We start from the raw sequence: 15,647 nt of genomic DNA on the forward strand, positions 1-15,647 counted from the left end.
CTTTAATAACATAAACTTTGATAACATTTCAACAGGCAAAGCAGACTAGCTTGTTGGCGAGGGTTGAACAACAACTCAAACGCTAAATCCAGTAGCTAAAAATACTGAATCCTATTCCTAGAGCTCCCCCTAGAAGAACACTCTTAAATCCCACTATTGGACTTTGAAAACACAGGACAGCTACTAAACACACAAAGGAATTCGGGGGCTTTTTAAAAAATAAATCTGAATTTGACTCAACAAAGAACAGGACCTGTCTTATTTAAAACCGCAAGCAATGAATGACCGATGAGATCTGAAGAGATGAGACACATGATGTCAGTGCTGGACGTTCAGCAAATTTTGATTGGTTTTTTATTTATTTGATAAGGAAAAATAACATTGTGAAGATGTTTTGAATAAAGCTAACAGCTACAAAAGATGAATTACTTGCAGCTTTTGTAATCGTAAAAAGCCTAAAGGCAACTGTCAGGGTTCGGCTCAGGAACCACCAGCAGATTTAAGCAACAGATTTCTTTATTTATAGGTATTTTAGTTCCAGCAGGCAGAATCAGAATCCAAAAACAGGCGGGGATCAGACAAAGCAGGAAAATCCAAACTGGCAGGCAGATTCTGGAGTCAAAACCAGGCAGAGGTCAAAACAGGCAGGGTCAGGATAACCGTTGCGAAAAAAGGCAGTAACTGGCTTCACGGCAGGTCAGGAACATGAAGGAAATTGAACTGACGATCAGACAAAGCAGGTCCATCATGACTTCAAATAGGCTGGTTGATTGCTGCAGATGAGGAACAGGTGAGTAGCAAAAAGTGGCGGGAAGTCTCTTCAACAGGAACTTGACCATATAAGGACAATAGGACGTTGTGAGCCCCGACCAACAGAGGGAGACAAAAACACTGCTATCCAAAATATCCTGGGCAGGAACCCAGCACCTCTCCTCGGGACCGTAACCCTCCCAGTCAACCAGGTATTGGACGGACCGACCTCAGCGCCGAACATCCAGCAGTCGGCGGACGGTGTGGACTTCGGACCCGTCAACCATCCTCGGGGGCGGGGGGGGCTTCACAGCGATGATGATCAGCCTGTCGTTTGATGCCCGCCTGAGCACGAAGCAGGGCATACCGGGAGCGCCTCCACGTCCTCCGACAGCGCCAAATCAATACCAGAGCAGAGGGAACCCCGATTCCGTCTTCCTGGATAGGGAACAGTGGCAGCTGGTAGTCAAGGCAACGTTGAAAAGGCGACAATCCGGTTGATGAGGATGGGAGGGAGTTCATAGAATACTCAACCCACGGCAGCTGGAGACTCCAGGAGTTAGGGTCTTGTGACCTCTGGCAGCGCAGAGCCGTCTTCATCTGCTGGTTGGCCCGCTCCGTCTGACCATTCGTCTGGGGGTGAAAACCTGAAGACAGACTGACTTTGGCGCCCAGGAGCTTACAAAAAGCCCGCCAAAAGTGTGAAGTGAATTGGGGCCCATGGTCTGTGACCACATCAGTAGGAAGACCATGTAACCCGAACACATGTTGGATGAGTAATTCTGCCGTTTCTTTAGCTGAGGGTAGTTTTGTTAATGAAATAAGGTGAACCGCCTTTGAAAACCGATCGACTATGGTGAGAACAGTGGTGTGACCATGTGAAGATGGCAGTCCCGTAACAAAGTCCAGGGTGATGTGGGACCATGGTCTCCTAGGCACAGGTAAGACCTTGTTCCTTGCACAAGTGGAGCACGCTTTTACAAAGTCTTTGAGTTCCAGGTACACGGGAGTAATGCTGGAGAGGTCCAAAAACTCTTCTGTGGAAAACGAAACTGAAGGCTGAGGGGACAAAGTGTTTCGAAGGCAGTGGGAGAGACAGAAAGACCCCCATCCTAAAATGTTGTTGCTAGTCCAGTCTATATGTGGATTATGTTTGACCAACCAGGGATGCCCAAGAACAATAGGAACTTCGGGATAGTCAAGGATGTGAAAAAATGGTCTCTTGATGATTACCAGAAATGAGCAAACTCACCGGGGGCTGCCAACTCCTCCGTGATGTGAAAGTCTGCAGTTATACCACGTAGGAAGATGTGTTGTTGGGCTTTGTCATGTACATCACAGCTCTCATCCAAAGCCAGAGAAAAATAGTCAAAGTCTGTTCTTCAGCTGAAGCTCCGAGTTTCCAGCGATGTCCTCGACCCGCCTTGTTACGGTACGTCGCGAGCGTGGCACGGTCCCAAATGCTCCCTTTTATAGAGAGAGGTTCTTGGCAGTCCATGTCCTGTTGAAAACATGACATTCATTATCAACTTTTCTTTTCTTGGCGTGAGCGGGCACCTCGAGTGTAACTTGGCTGGTGTCACTTGTCGCTGCTCACCTTCACTCACGGCTCATGCATGCATGTGTCCATACGGAAGTAGTACAATCGGAACGCTTTTCAAAATAAAAGCAACACAGTTATATTGTATGCACGGTCTAAATATTTTTAAAAGCCTCAATGTTCTAAACTATGATTTGCCTCACGCGGGTCGAACAGTGACACAGAAAGGACCGGATGTGGCCCGTGGGCTGTAATTTGCCCAGGTCTGCCAAAGAGTCAACCATCGCGCACCATGCCAGTTTGAGACCAGCTGAACTCAGTTGTTTGTTGAAGCAGCCCTCGCCACAATATGAATAGCTATGTGCGTGCACCACTGATGATCTACATTCATGGAAAGAAATGAAAAATGAAATGCTTACGGTTACAGTTTTTTTTATCGTGTGATGGCGTCTTTATGGCAATGTCTGTGCAGTTGATAGTTCCAATTACGTTTGGAAATCAACCTCTCGCTGCAAATTGTGCTTTATTGTCGTGTTGATCTATCTGGTTGACACATGGATGGTTCCGTAACACAAAGCTCATGGTTGCACTGAGGGGCGACTGGCACCAATAGGTTTGCCAGCTCTTGAAATGGGGCGTGGTGTGAACCCAAATGCAGCACAAACAGCGTAGTAGAGATTGCAATGAGGGGGAAGGTGTTGGATCAGGAGCAGGCCCGAACCAACAAGGACCAGGGAACAGGCAGACAGACACCAGAGACGCAGAGGCTGTAGACGTGGTTGGGGGCAGAAGGCTGGTCGGGTTGCCGGAGAGCTGGCGGTCGAGGCAGGTCGGGGACTGAAGGCTGGTCGGGTTGCTGGGGGGCAGGACGTCAGGGAAAAACGGGGTCGGAACCGAGAAGGCAGGAGGCAGATTACCAAGAGCGGCAGCGGGAAGGTCAGAACACCAGGGAAATCCAAGCAGGATCGGGTCAGGCTCGGTTGGCACCGGGTGGTCAGGCAGAGAGCCGCTGGAAGGTCTTGCATATGAGGACAAAGAACAATCTGGCAAAGAATGGGTGTGGAGCAGGAGCATATATACTGAGCTGATTGCAGATGAAGAGCAGCTGTGAGCACAGGTGAGTGGAGTGGCTGATGAGGTGGGAGTGGCTGGCATGCTGAGTGGAAAAGTACTGTGTCCCACGAACAGAAGTGTGACAGCTCTCTTTGAAAGGCATGTTGTGCCTACGTACCTTTTGTACATGAGGCACCTGGTCTGCTTCTAGAATGGAGGAGGTGGAGAGGGTGAGCAGTTTTAGCTTCCTCGGGGTGGCTGTGGCGGAGGACCTATCCTGGGGTTCTCACATCGCTTTAGCTGCGGGGAATGCCCAACATCTCTACTACCTGAGGAAGCTGAGTAGCACCCATATCCCCAGATCTCTGATGGTGAACTTTTACAACTGTGTCATCAGTACCGTCCTGACATATGGATTCCTGCTGTGGTTTACCAGCTGCACTAAGGTGGACCAGCAGGCAATCCAGCGTGTGGTGAAAACAGTGGGGAAAATCATTGGGAATACTCTCCCAGGGATAGATACCACACCACACGCTGTCTGAGAAGAGTGAGGGACATCCTGCGTTACTGAAACCACCCTACTCATCACCTGTTCCAACTGCTTCCCTCGGGTAGGAGGTACAGGTCCATACAGGCCCGCTCAGCCTGTATCCTCAGGTTATGAGACTGCTGAACACTGCCCATGAACGGGAGCCACGTCCGTTGGGACTGAATTGGACTTTGCACCATTGCAATATATTTGACAGTATGTTCCTGCCCTGCACTTTATTATTGTTTTTGGGATTTGTTTTTTTTTTTGCACCTGTGGCATAGTGACGATGCTCTAAACGTAATTTTGTTGTTTCTCTGACAATGACAATAAATCTAATCTGAATCTGATCTGAATGGGACAGATTGATAGCATGGGATTTGTTGCAAGGGAAATGGCCAGAATTAAATTCAACATGCTACAATTAAGAAAAGATAAGGGTGGGATGTAGCCCAACTGAGACCTTTAGTCAGCTTATGTTCACCAACATACAACGCAGCATGGAAACAAAGAAAAGTATGCCAGCTACAATGGGTCACAACCGGTTCAAACACTGAACGCTGTTGGAAAAACATCAGTAGATTTTTCATTACACCCATTTAGAAATGTCACCAAGGCAGTGGAGACGCTTGTTGGAGACTGTGTGGATCTAATGGAGCCAACCTTTCCATATTTTTGGGGGACTGCCAGACAATACTATGTTACTGTTCAGAGATGTACAAACGTATAAAAAATGTATTTAGTGTCAACTTCCCTTTGAATTGTTAATATTTGTATTTGGGTAATATTTTGTCTAAAACATGGAAAATCTTAGACAAAAAAAATACTCAATATAGTATTGGCAGCTTGTAAGACATTCACAAGGAAATGGTTGAAAGTAGAAGCACCCACCATTAATGATTGCATTGACATTGTATGCAAAATATTCTCTCAAAGTCGAAAAATAAAAGTTCAAATGGATCTGGTCCAAATGGACTGAGTACATAAAACCAATTAAATCTGATTTCATGTGAATGTGCTTGTGCCTGGGATAAACCTGTCCTGCTTTCTTATGTGATACTTGGATGTTCTGAAGTGGTGAGCTTCCCAGATCTTTTCTGTTTGGTGATCAATATTGTTTTCAACTAAAATAAGTTATAGTAAAAAAAAACAACTAAGTCTGTAACTAATGTATGCAAAAGTAATTTGCCTTTCCAAATAAAAAGATAATTAAAAAAAAGAAATAAGAAACCTGAGGAGACTTTCTGTGCAACGTTGCCTTCAGGGACGATGGTACAGCCAATGACCAGTCGTAAATAAACATCAGGTTCATCAAGTTGAACAGCAGAACCGAATCCCTTCCCTATTTTGAGTCTTTGTCATGGTTGTGTAAGACTGCAACCCTCCGCTCCCATCAACACGCCCCCCACCCAACCGGCACTGCAGCCCACTATCACCTTGGACGTTATCTAACAGCTGGAGCTAGTAGCTTGAGCTATTGTTGTCTGCAGGCAGAAATCCACGGCTGCAGATTCAGCGCTCACAGCATGTGGTGGGTAGGCGTTGGCGGGCAGAGGGTCAGCGCCATAGTGACGAATGACTGGCGAAGAGACGCGGTGGACGGCGGAGTTAGTAGAAGTGAGTGGGAAGACTTTGCTTCTCTCCAGGTTTAAAGCAGCTGTTAGAAACCGAGAAGCAATTCTGCAGGAGGGAAATTCACAATGTATCACATCAGATGCACTGACGGTTGTAGTTCAGACCAGTGGTTTTCAAAGTGGGGCTCGATAGGGGTCAATAGAGGTGCCACATAAAATTGGGGAATAAAATCAAATAATATTTTGATTTTTCTTCTTACTATTAACAGATATGGCCTGATTGTAGTTTAATCAATATTATTAAATCATGTATATATATATATATATGTATATATATATATATACATATTTATTTTGGAGGACCTTGGGTTGCTGGGGGATTGCCTAACCCTTGCTTTATTTTCTGCCAGCAGGTAGGATTAGTCCTGGATGACCATTCCGATTGGAGATTAGTTTTCCAAAGAATTCTCAAAGATGCAGAAAAATGGAATCTCCAGTCATCTAGTTACACCGCAAAGGTGTCAGCCACACTTTCTGTTATAACTGCACCCTGCACTGTGCCTCCAACAGAAAACTAAAAAAAAGGAATCAGACTGGAGCTTCCCAAAACCTCTGAGTGATTATTATTTGGCTGAAACAATCACGTAGTCTAGTGAGGAGACGCCGAGCAGCTTGGAGCTGTTTGCTGGAGTCTTTGGGCTTCATGTGGCAGCAGATCTAGTTGGAGTTCTGATCGTCCGACAGATGCGTCACTGAGACCTTGGAGACGATCAGAGCAGACCAGAGATAATCGCCCAGTTCTTACAGGAAGAGCACTTCCTGTCCTCTCATCCAGGGTGACCTACAGTCAGCAGTCTGCAATCTCTCACTCTGACTATCAGACCACAAATCTTTTTAATCTTTTTGCAGTAGCCTCTGCAAATGTTCACTGCCACCTTTGTGCAGGTCCTGGGAAAAAAACAATACGACGTGAAGGAAGAGAAAAAGACTGTTCGATTGATTGCTCGACATTCATTAATATTACCTTTGTATACAATTACATATAAAGTTCAATATGTATTAAAATATATAAAAATATGAAATCAATAAAGTCTGCTTTCGCTTTCTATTATATTGTGAATTAGTGCTTTGTGTTTATGTTAATGATCAATAAATCACAACATGATGAATCAATACAAATCAAAGTCCCTATTTACAAAACAGTACTGAGCAAAAACAACAACAACCGTGCAGTCTGTCTTCTAAACCCACCATCTGGTCCAACAGAAGCTCCCTCAGCTTGAAGTTTGGCACTGACCCCAGTGAGGAACCAGTTTATGCCCGAGTTACCTCCACAATGAGGAGATACCCGCTGAATAAACTCACAACTCCAGTTACATTTTTCAAACCCCCAGAAAAGCTTAATAAGCTGCCTGGCAACCGGAGCTCTGGGTCTGAGCCAGGCAGAGAGACCTGCACCAGTCCTCGACACCTTTGAGACTTTTAACACGGCAGATCTCTGGTGTAGATTAGATTTGAGACGCCTTTGGTTGTGATTTAGCGCTGTACAAATAGTGTTTTATTATTATTATTATTATTTGGTGCATTTTGGATACAATAGAATACCAACAACATCATGTTTAAAGGTCTACTAATGTTCATATCTATGAACTCAAAGAGTTTTGATGGTCAAATAGTGGCATCACGCGAGTGTTCACTAATTTAACATGATGATAAAAGATAGATTCACCACTCGCTCATGAGTTTAAAAGCAATTACATATCAATTTTAGGCGTAATTGTCCCAATGTTTTTATCCTTCAGCTGGAATGACTGTCATCCCATACCCAGAACCCTGCAGTCCCACATCATAGAGGAGTGAAGGCATTAGCTCTCAGTTTCTGAAATTGTCGAAATAGCGGGAAGACGGGGCCAGAGTCGCGCGCACACACACACACACACACACGCGCACACACACACACACACACACACACACACACACACACACCTGCTTGACAGCAGATTTTCTGATGTGGAGCCCTCGTGGTTCGTTTAGCTTCTTGTGAGGCAGCGGCAGTCTGGATGGGCCGGAGGGGGCTCCTGTGGCGGCCCCGGTGAGTTGGACACCAAGGCTCCAGACCACCTGCCGACCTGAGAACAGCCGGCGGAGTGGAGATCACCTTCAGAGTCTCCTCGTCCTCCCTCGGGGTGCAGCACAAACTCATTTCTCTCCTCCTCCTTCTTCCTGTTTCAGAGCAGATCAATTTAGCACAGCACTTTGTTGTTTTATTTGTTTGACAATGCGTTGATGACATGATGAATCCTTGTTTTTGTCCATAATGAACAAAAGCAACATTTTACAGGTCACACACGTGCACGATGAATTAGATTTTATAGTTAGGCTTCAGAATATTGTCTAATATTTATTTATTAAGTTTTGGAACTGAACTTTACTCACCTGATATTGAAGACAGGATTTGCATCCAAATCCTCTTAGGCTTATTTCACATGCCCATCTTGAAAAGAGCCTGTAGAAAATGTTTTTCTTCATTTATTCAAAGTAAAAGCCTCCAAAGTCTTTGGATCTCAAAATGGGCCAATCATATTTTTTCTTTAACAGTGGAGCCAGTTGCTGGGTGGACTTTAGTTTACAAGCGTATCCACGGCCAATCAGCAGGCGAGAAAAGCTGTGTGAATGTGGAAAAGTTTAGTCCAGTTGTAACCAGACTGAGCACAGTGGGGCATTCTCTCTGACACACACGTACACACACACACACACACACACACACACACACACACACACACACATACACACACACACACACAAACAGTTTACACGGCAGCATCCATGTTTGTTAATATTTTGACCAACTGATGACGAATGATGATGATAATAATAATAATAATAATAATAATAATAATAGACTTTTATTTGTACAGCGCTAAATCACAACCAAAGGCGTCTCAAATCGCTTTATACAATCAGAGAGAACCAACCGGGCACCCGGAGCAAGCAAGATGCAACAGTGGCTGGGAAAAACTCCCCTGTGGGAAGAAACCTAGGGCAGAACCAGACTCCAGAGGGCCATCATCTGCCTATGAGTAGTTGGGGTGAAGTAGAAAGATAGAGGGGAGACAGAGAACGAGAGAAAGGAGCAGAGTGAGCCAGGGTGGCAGACAGGACAGAGTGAAAAACAGATACACCAACCAGGCAAAACGGATATAAACACAAAGAATAGGAACTAATTCAAGGCTGCTGTCCATGTGGAGTGTAAGTGTCCATGCTTTGGAAGGCAAGAGCCTAGCTCGATGGACAATCTGCCGATAGGACTAGTCCAGGTCTTAAGCGTGGTGGTGGGATGAAGCGATGACACCAAGACCCCCAGGACAGCACAACCAGCTCCTGGCGCAGTGGTCATCACCTGCCAGGGACGCAGAGACTGCGGCAGTATCATGCATATCGAGCATACTGTACAAAGCATAATGAGAGCTAGTTTGGACAGAGTAGGCGGAGTCAAAGATTGATTGGGAGAGGAGAGTGATAGAGGCTCCGCCTGCACAGAGCAACGATCCCTGTAACGGGAGCGAAAGATCTCCCTCCACGGCGTAAGCCTACAGCAGCTTAACTGACAGTGGATGGAGTCTAACTATAAGCTTTAAGAAAAAGGAAAGTCTTAAGTCTACTCCTAAATAAACTAACTGTGTCTGCCCCCCTCACCGAGGCTGGAAGATGATTCCAAAATAAAGGTGCCAGGAAACTGAAACACCTACCTCCTGACCTAACTCTAGAAATTTTTGGGCTAACTAAAAGACCTGAATCCTCAGAGTGAAGGGCTCTTGGAGGATGTTAAAGTTCAATTAGTTCCCTAATATAAGAAGGAGCCTGAGAATGAAGAGCTTTGTAAGTTAAAACTAGAATCTTAAATTCAATTCTAAATTTGACTGGCAGCCAATGCAAGGAAGCTAAGATTGGATTAATATGCTGCCTCCTTCTAGTTCCGGTTAACAATCGTGCCGCAGAGTTTTGGATTAACTGTAATGTTCTAAGGGATGAATTTGGGTATCCTGCTAGTACTGAGTTACAGTAATCTAGCCTAGACGTAACAAAAGCATGGATTATTTTTTCCGCGTCTTTGAAGGACAAAAAACTTCATATTTTTGCAATGTTTCTTAAGTGGAAGAAAGCTGACCTCCCTACAGTCTGTATATGAGAATTAAAGGTCAGGTCCTGATTAAAAGTGACTCCAAGGTTCCTCACAGTAGAACTGGGTGTAGTACCAAATAGACCACCTTGTCCATCAAAGGCTCTGTCCCTACTCTCTCGCGATCCAAATATAATGACCTCAGTTTTGTCGGTATTAAGCAACAGGAAATTCTGTGTCATCCAAGTTTTGACGTCACTAAGACAAGATTCCAATTTAACCAACTGATGAGCCTCATTTGCCTTAAAAGAAAAGTACAACTGTGTGTCATCTGCGTAAGAATGGAAACTGATGCTATGCTTTCTGATGATGTCACCAAGAGGTGAGATGTAGATGTTGAAGAGGAGTGGCCCAAGTACAGACCCTTGCGGGACACCATGACTAACCCTCCTACGTTCTGATGAATGATTATGAACATGAACAAACTGAAAACGGTCAGACAAGTAAGATCTAAACCAGTCCAAGGCGCGATCCTTGATGCCGATAGTATCTTCTAATCTCCTAAGAAGAATGGTGTGGTCAACTGTATCAAATGCTGCACTAAGATCTAGGAGGACCAGAACAGAGAGAAGACCTCTGTCAGATGCACACAATAGATCATTACTTACCTTAAGCAATGCAGTTTCAGTGCTGTGACCAACTCTGAAGCCTGACTGAAAAGCCTCAAGTAGATTGTTGTCGTTCAAAAAGTACACAAGCTGCCTAGCAACAACTTTTTCTAAGATCTTGGAGAGAAACGGAAGGTTCGAGATTGGCCTATAATTTGAAAGCACACTCGAGTCCAAATTGGGTTTTTTGATCAGAGGCTTGATTACAGCCACTTTGAAAGCATGAGGGACAAAACCTGTTGATAGTGAATGATTGATAATTCTAAGAATGACACAATAAAGCAAAGGGGAAACCTCCTTGAGAAGCCTGGTTGGAATTGGGTCCAAAAGACTAGTGGTCGACTCAGCAGAGGAGACAAGAGAAACAAGTTCAGAGAGTCCAACTTGCTGAAAACTCCTGAAATAAACACTGGGGTTGCCATGTTGAGAAAGATCTGCCATGCGATCAGTGGTGGACAAAGAAGACAAAGAAGACAAAGAATTCCCAATCTCAGTTCTGATATCTTCTACTTTTTGCTGGAAGAAATTCAGGAAATCGTTGCTTGACAGGCCAATAGGGACGCATGGCTCAACACAATGATGGCTCCTCGTCAGCTTAGCAACTGTACTAAATAAAAACTTTGGGTTGTTCTTGTTGGAGTCAATAAGAGCAGAATAGTAGGAAGTTCTACTGATATGCAGGGCCTTTTTATAGGACCTAAAGCAATCCTGCCAAGTCTTGAAGGATGAAGCTGTTTTTGACGAACGCCAAGTTCTCTCAAGCCTTCGCAAATTTTGTTTTAATTTGCGAGTGGAGGAAGTAAACCAAGGGGCTGATCGATCCTGTCTTTTCATACTTACCTTATAAGGGGCAAGATCATCCAATGTTGATTTCAGAATACAAGAAAAGCGATCTGTCAAGGAGTCTAGATCAAGATCAGTCAAGTGGATGGGGAGAGAGGCCGGAAGCATGTCCAGAGGTACAAGAGCATCAAGCAGATCAGGAAGCCTCTCTTTAAATTCAGCAACTACAGAGTCCGAAATGTTTCCACTCATTATAGACCTTGCTTGGGGAATGTGATCCGCTACAATAAAGCGGATCACAAAGAAAGTGATCAGAAAGTGGTCAGACAAAACGTCGTTTCGGGGAAAGATTGTCAGCTGCTCTACACCAAGTCCAAAAGTGAGCACAAGATCCAAAGTATGACTATGCTTATGAGTGGGTACATTCACAACTTGAAGGAAGCCTAAAGAGTTGAGGATAGATTTGAAATGAGAACTCAGACTGTCACTCTCAATGTCGACATGGATATTAAAATCTCTACGATCACTATGATCTTGTCTTTAGTCAATGCTAAAGTAGACAAAAACTCTGAAAATTCATCTAAGAAAGAAGAATATGGACCGGGGGGACGGTAGACAACAATGAATTCAACGGAATCTGCCTGCCTATCAGGTGACAGCGAAATAGACATCGCTAAACTCTCAAATGAACTATAAATAGATTGAGCCTTGAGATTGACTAACAAATTGGAATTATAAATAGCTGCAACGCCACCTCCTCGACCACTATCACAAGCCTTATGAGTATTAATATGACTAGGAGGAGTGGCTTCATTAAGACTAAAATATTCATCTTGACGTAGCCATGTCTCTGTGAGGCCGAAAATATCAACACTATGTTCACTAATCAAATCATTAACTAAAACTGCCTTGGACTGTAGAGACCTAATGCTAAGAAGGCCACATTTCACCATTTTGTTTGTGGGAGACCCTGGAGCCACCTCCGACCGGGCCCCCTTATTTCTACAATCTATTCAAACTAGGTTACTATAATCGATTGGAGATTTGCACAGTATAAGAGGTTTGGAGGTGCGAGGGACCGACACAACTTCTACTGGCAAAGACTGGCAGGGCTTCGAGGACTTACTAACGGCTGGGGACGGCAGTGAGAGAAGCCCAGAGTAATAATAATAATAATAATAAACTTTTATTTGTACAGCGCTAAATCACAACCAAAGGCGTCTCAAAGCGCTTTATACAATCAGAGAGAACCAACCGCGCCCCCGGAGCAAGCAAGATGCGACAGTGGCTGGGAAAAACTCCCCTGTGGGAAGAAACCTAGGGCAGAACCAGACTCCAGAGGGCGATCATCTGCCTATGAGTAGTTTGTAGCGTGTAGGACTACAACTCTGTTGCCTGGTCTCCACCCTGGAGCATGATGATGATGATGATGAAGAAATAATTTGGCATTGAACCTTTTTTAGATGGATCTGCAGAAACCCACCAGCCTGGTCGTCTCAGCACCAAACTTTCAAATCATGCAACTAATTCCACTATTGCAGTTTATATGCTAAAATATGTTATTTTGTATTTGAATAACTGCTTGTGGGGCCTTTAATTGTTGGTTTGCCAGTGTTTGTAATTAGTTGTATGGTGCATAAAAAGTCAGAAGTCATTTTTCAGAAAGCTTAAAATTGACTCCCTCTTTTCATCTGTCGACAACATCGCAATTACTTGACTGCTCATTATGCAAAATGAGAGGAAAGCAGCAGATAATCATATTTACAGAGCGAAACCAAGCAAATGTTTGGATTTATTTCCAGAGAGATGAGCGTCGCTGATTGATTCTCAGTTTTTTCCGGCTAATTCATTTCTTTTTTTTAGAAGAAAAAAAAAGAAAAAGAAATGTGACGCTTTCCCTATGCACAAACACAAAGGCAGTGAAACGGTGGAACGTTTCCCCCCCCCCGGCGGCTGCAGACAGTTTATTCGATAATCATATTTTCTCTGTGGCCGTGCTGCTCAGCAGTCTCGCTATTCATCAGCCAATAGATGACAGATTGTAAACACAGGCCGCTCTCGGGAACGACGGAGGATCGCTGCACACACTCAGTTATCTAATATCAGTCGCCCGTCACTTGTCCTACAGTGGCTCCCATTCAGAGGGATGCGATGGCCTTGCTCCAAAGACATCCCGGGGACATTAAATTAACTGAAAGGCCCAACGAGGCGTCTGGAAATAAATCCTAACGCTCGTGCTGATTAGAATATTACACTTATCAGCGGTTCGCCTCTACATGAGTGGATGAAGCACGGCCATGATATCGATCCATAATAATTCCTGTCATGTGATAATTACGCTGTGTCCTGTTGTAGCTACCAAGTCAAATTCCCAACACAGATAAAACATTGTAAACGACCATCAGAATGGCTGCGTTGGTTCCTTGTAGCTGGTAACGACTTAGCATAATATAATAACATGCTAAGTGGCTAACAAATGGTGTAAATGTCAGGTGTGCAGCTGTAATGGATTGCAAAGACCCCTGAAACTCTGAATAAAAATTGAACAACCAAAGTGTGGGGCTAAAAAATAAACACAACTTGGAGGTATAACAGGGCAGCCAGTGTGTATGTGATGTCATCCTCAGCTCTAAAACTCTCACCGCTGCAGAATACAGAACTCACTGCCTCACTGTCACTAAGCCCAGGTGTCAGACTTTCTTCTCCAGTAAGTTGATCCCTTGAGAATAAAAAAGTGCTTTAAGACTTCTTACAGCTTTTCTCATGTGACAAACTGTCGCGCCAGAGTAACAGCTGCATTAATCCGCCCGGGATGGTTGTTCGCTGCGCCATCTTGACTTTTAGCGGTGAGTGGAAAAAAAAATAAGGAAAGGACTCAAGTGCAAGACGACTCGCTCGCTCGTCTCTTATATAATAATCCAGAGAGGCTGGAACTTGCACGTCTGTCCTCGATGGGATCAGCTAACATTTTAAAATTCTGATCCGCTCTTGCAGAGGAAGAAAAAAAAAAAAACAACAAACCCAGAGATGCAAGAGATTGAAAACCTGTGGATGTGCTGTGGATGTGCTTTTTTTTTTTTCAGCAGGAATTATACACTAGTGAGCATTTGGCACGTCTGGTCTGGCCCTGCCAGAGCTGCTGCAGGTTGTTTTTTTTCTCCTTCCTGGGAGGGTTCGCAGCATTCGCGTTAGCGTGAAGCAGATGATGATTTTGCATCAACTTATTCGCAGTCAGACTCGACAGCCGGCGAAGATTGTTATTCCGCACGGCACTCCGCAGGGTCTTGGCTCAAAGAGCATGCAGGGCCCCGGGCCTGGTGTGTATGTGTGTGTGTGTGTGTGTGTGTGTGTGTGTTTCAAAGAAAACCAATAGAGACACCTGCTGGCTAACACTGCCAGACGCTGATAAAGCGGCCAATGGAATTTCGGTGGCCTCCAGCTCACGCAGCTGCCAGGGAGAGAACATCCATCTCATCTGCCTCGTCCATCCCGTGATTGTTTGCCTGGTTTGTCCTCTATGATGCTGTCATCCCCTGTCAATGCTGCAAGTTTGTTCCCTAAAAACTGATATTCCAACTTCTTTTTTTTGCACAAACGCAACCACATCAGCAAGTTATGTGAGAAGAACACAACAAAGAGCAAAATTATGGACAATGTGCAGCGGCTTCAGGTGCGTGCGTGTTTAATCTTAGGAGTGGTGATTTTCCTCTTCTTGTTGTTTCAATAAGAGAGGGAAGGGGTTGTTTGAAAATCATGGTTTTTCCACCGGCTCGTTGCAAAGGTTTCCTGTAAAGAAAGCTAGCTCGCCAAGCCACCTCCTCCTGCTACTATACAGTACCTAAAAAGAAAAACACAATATCCAGCTGTGGTGTTGTCACTTTTATTAAAAAGACAGATACAAAATAAACAACAGCTTTAACAAAAAAGCAAAAAAAAAAAGTTAATTAAAGGGAAACCCTGTTGAACAACGAAAAGTCTGAACAGTGACGGGAAGCCGTACAAACCGCCGCCACTAAAGTCCTTCTGCACATCATTTTACAGATTTTCTTTTCAGATGAATGTGCATTATCTAACGCCGTCCACAGGGTTTTCACTGAGATATGATGCCCCTCCATCACCTCTCTTCCCACCCTCTACATCGAAGAAAACAAAATATTGCATCACAAGTGTGCGTGGTCTTTGGCCAATCATTTATCTTCATGAAAGTTGAACTGCTGATTAGTACACAGATATTACAGGATTTGTGCTTTTTTTTTATGCCGCTTTTTGATTTTTTTGCTCTTGCTTTCCAGAAGTCTTGAGTGATCCACTTTCACAACTACTGCCACCCCATAATATCTTTTTCCAGCAATAGAAAAAAACCCAAAGCAAAACACCCTCCTGTGGACAGCGTTAAATGCATTGACTGTATGAAAAGATGGGGCTTCCTTCCCAAACCTTGCATTCTATTGTTTGGCCAGCAGGGACCGCCAAAGTTGGTTGCAAAAAGACAAAAAAATGACTGGCCGTCAGTATGTCATAAACATAAATTTAGGAACCCTAAATTCACACCGTTACAAACTGGTTAACGTTTTTAGGGGGCGGCAGGGCTGCTAAATTCAGCCAATCAGCTCTACTGTCCAATTTGTCT

This window comes from Nelusetta ayraudi, unplaced genomic scaffold (genome assembly GCF_046127955.1).
Source record: "Nelusetta ayraudi isolate G7.1 ecotype Tasmania unplaced genomic scaffold, CSIRO-AGI_Nayr_v1 ptg000003l, whole genome shotgun sequence".
Lineage (NCBI taxonomy): Eukaryota > Metazoa > Chordata > Actinopteri > Tetraodontiformes > Monacanthidae > Nelusetta > Nelusetta ayraudi.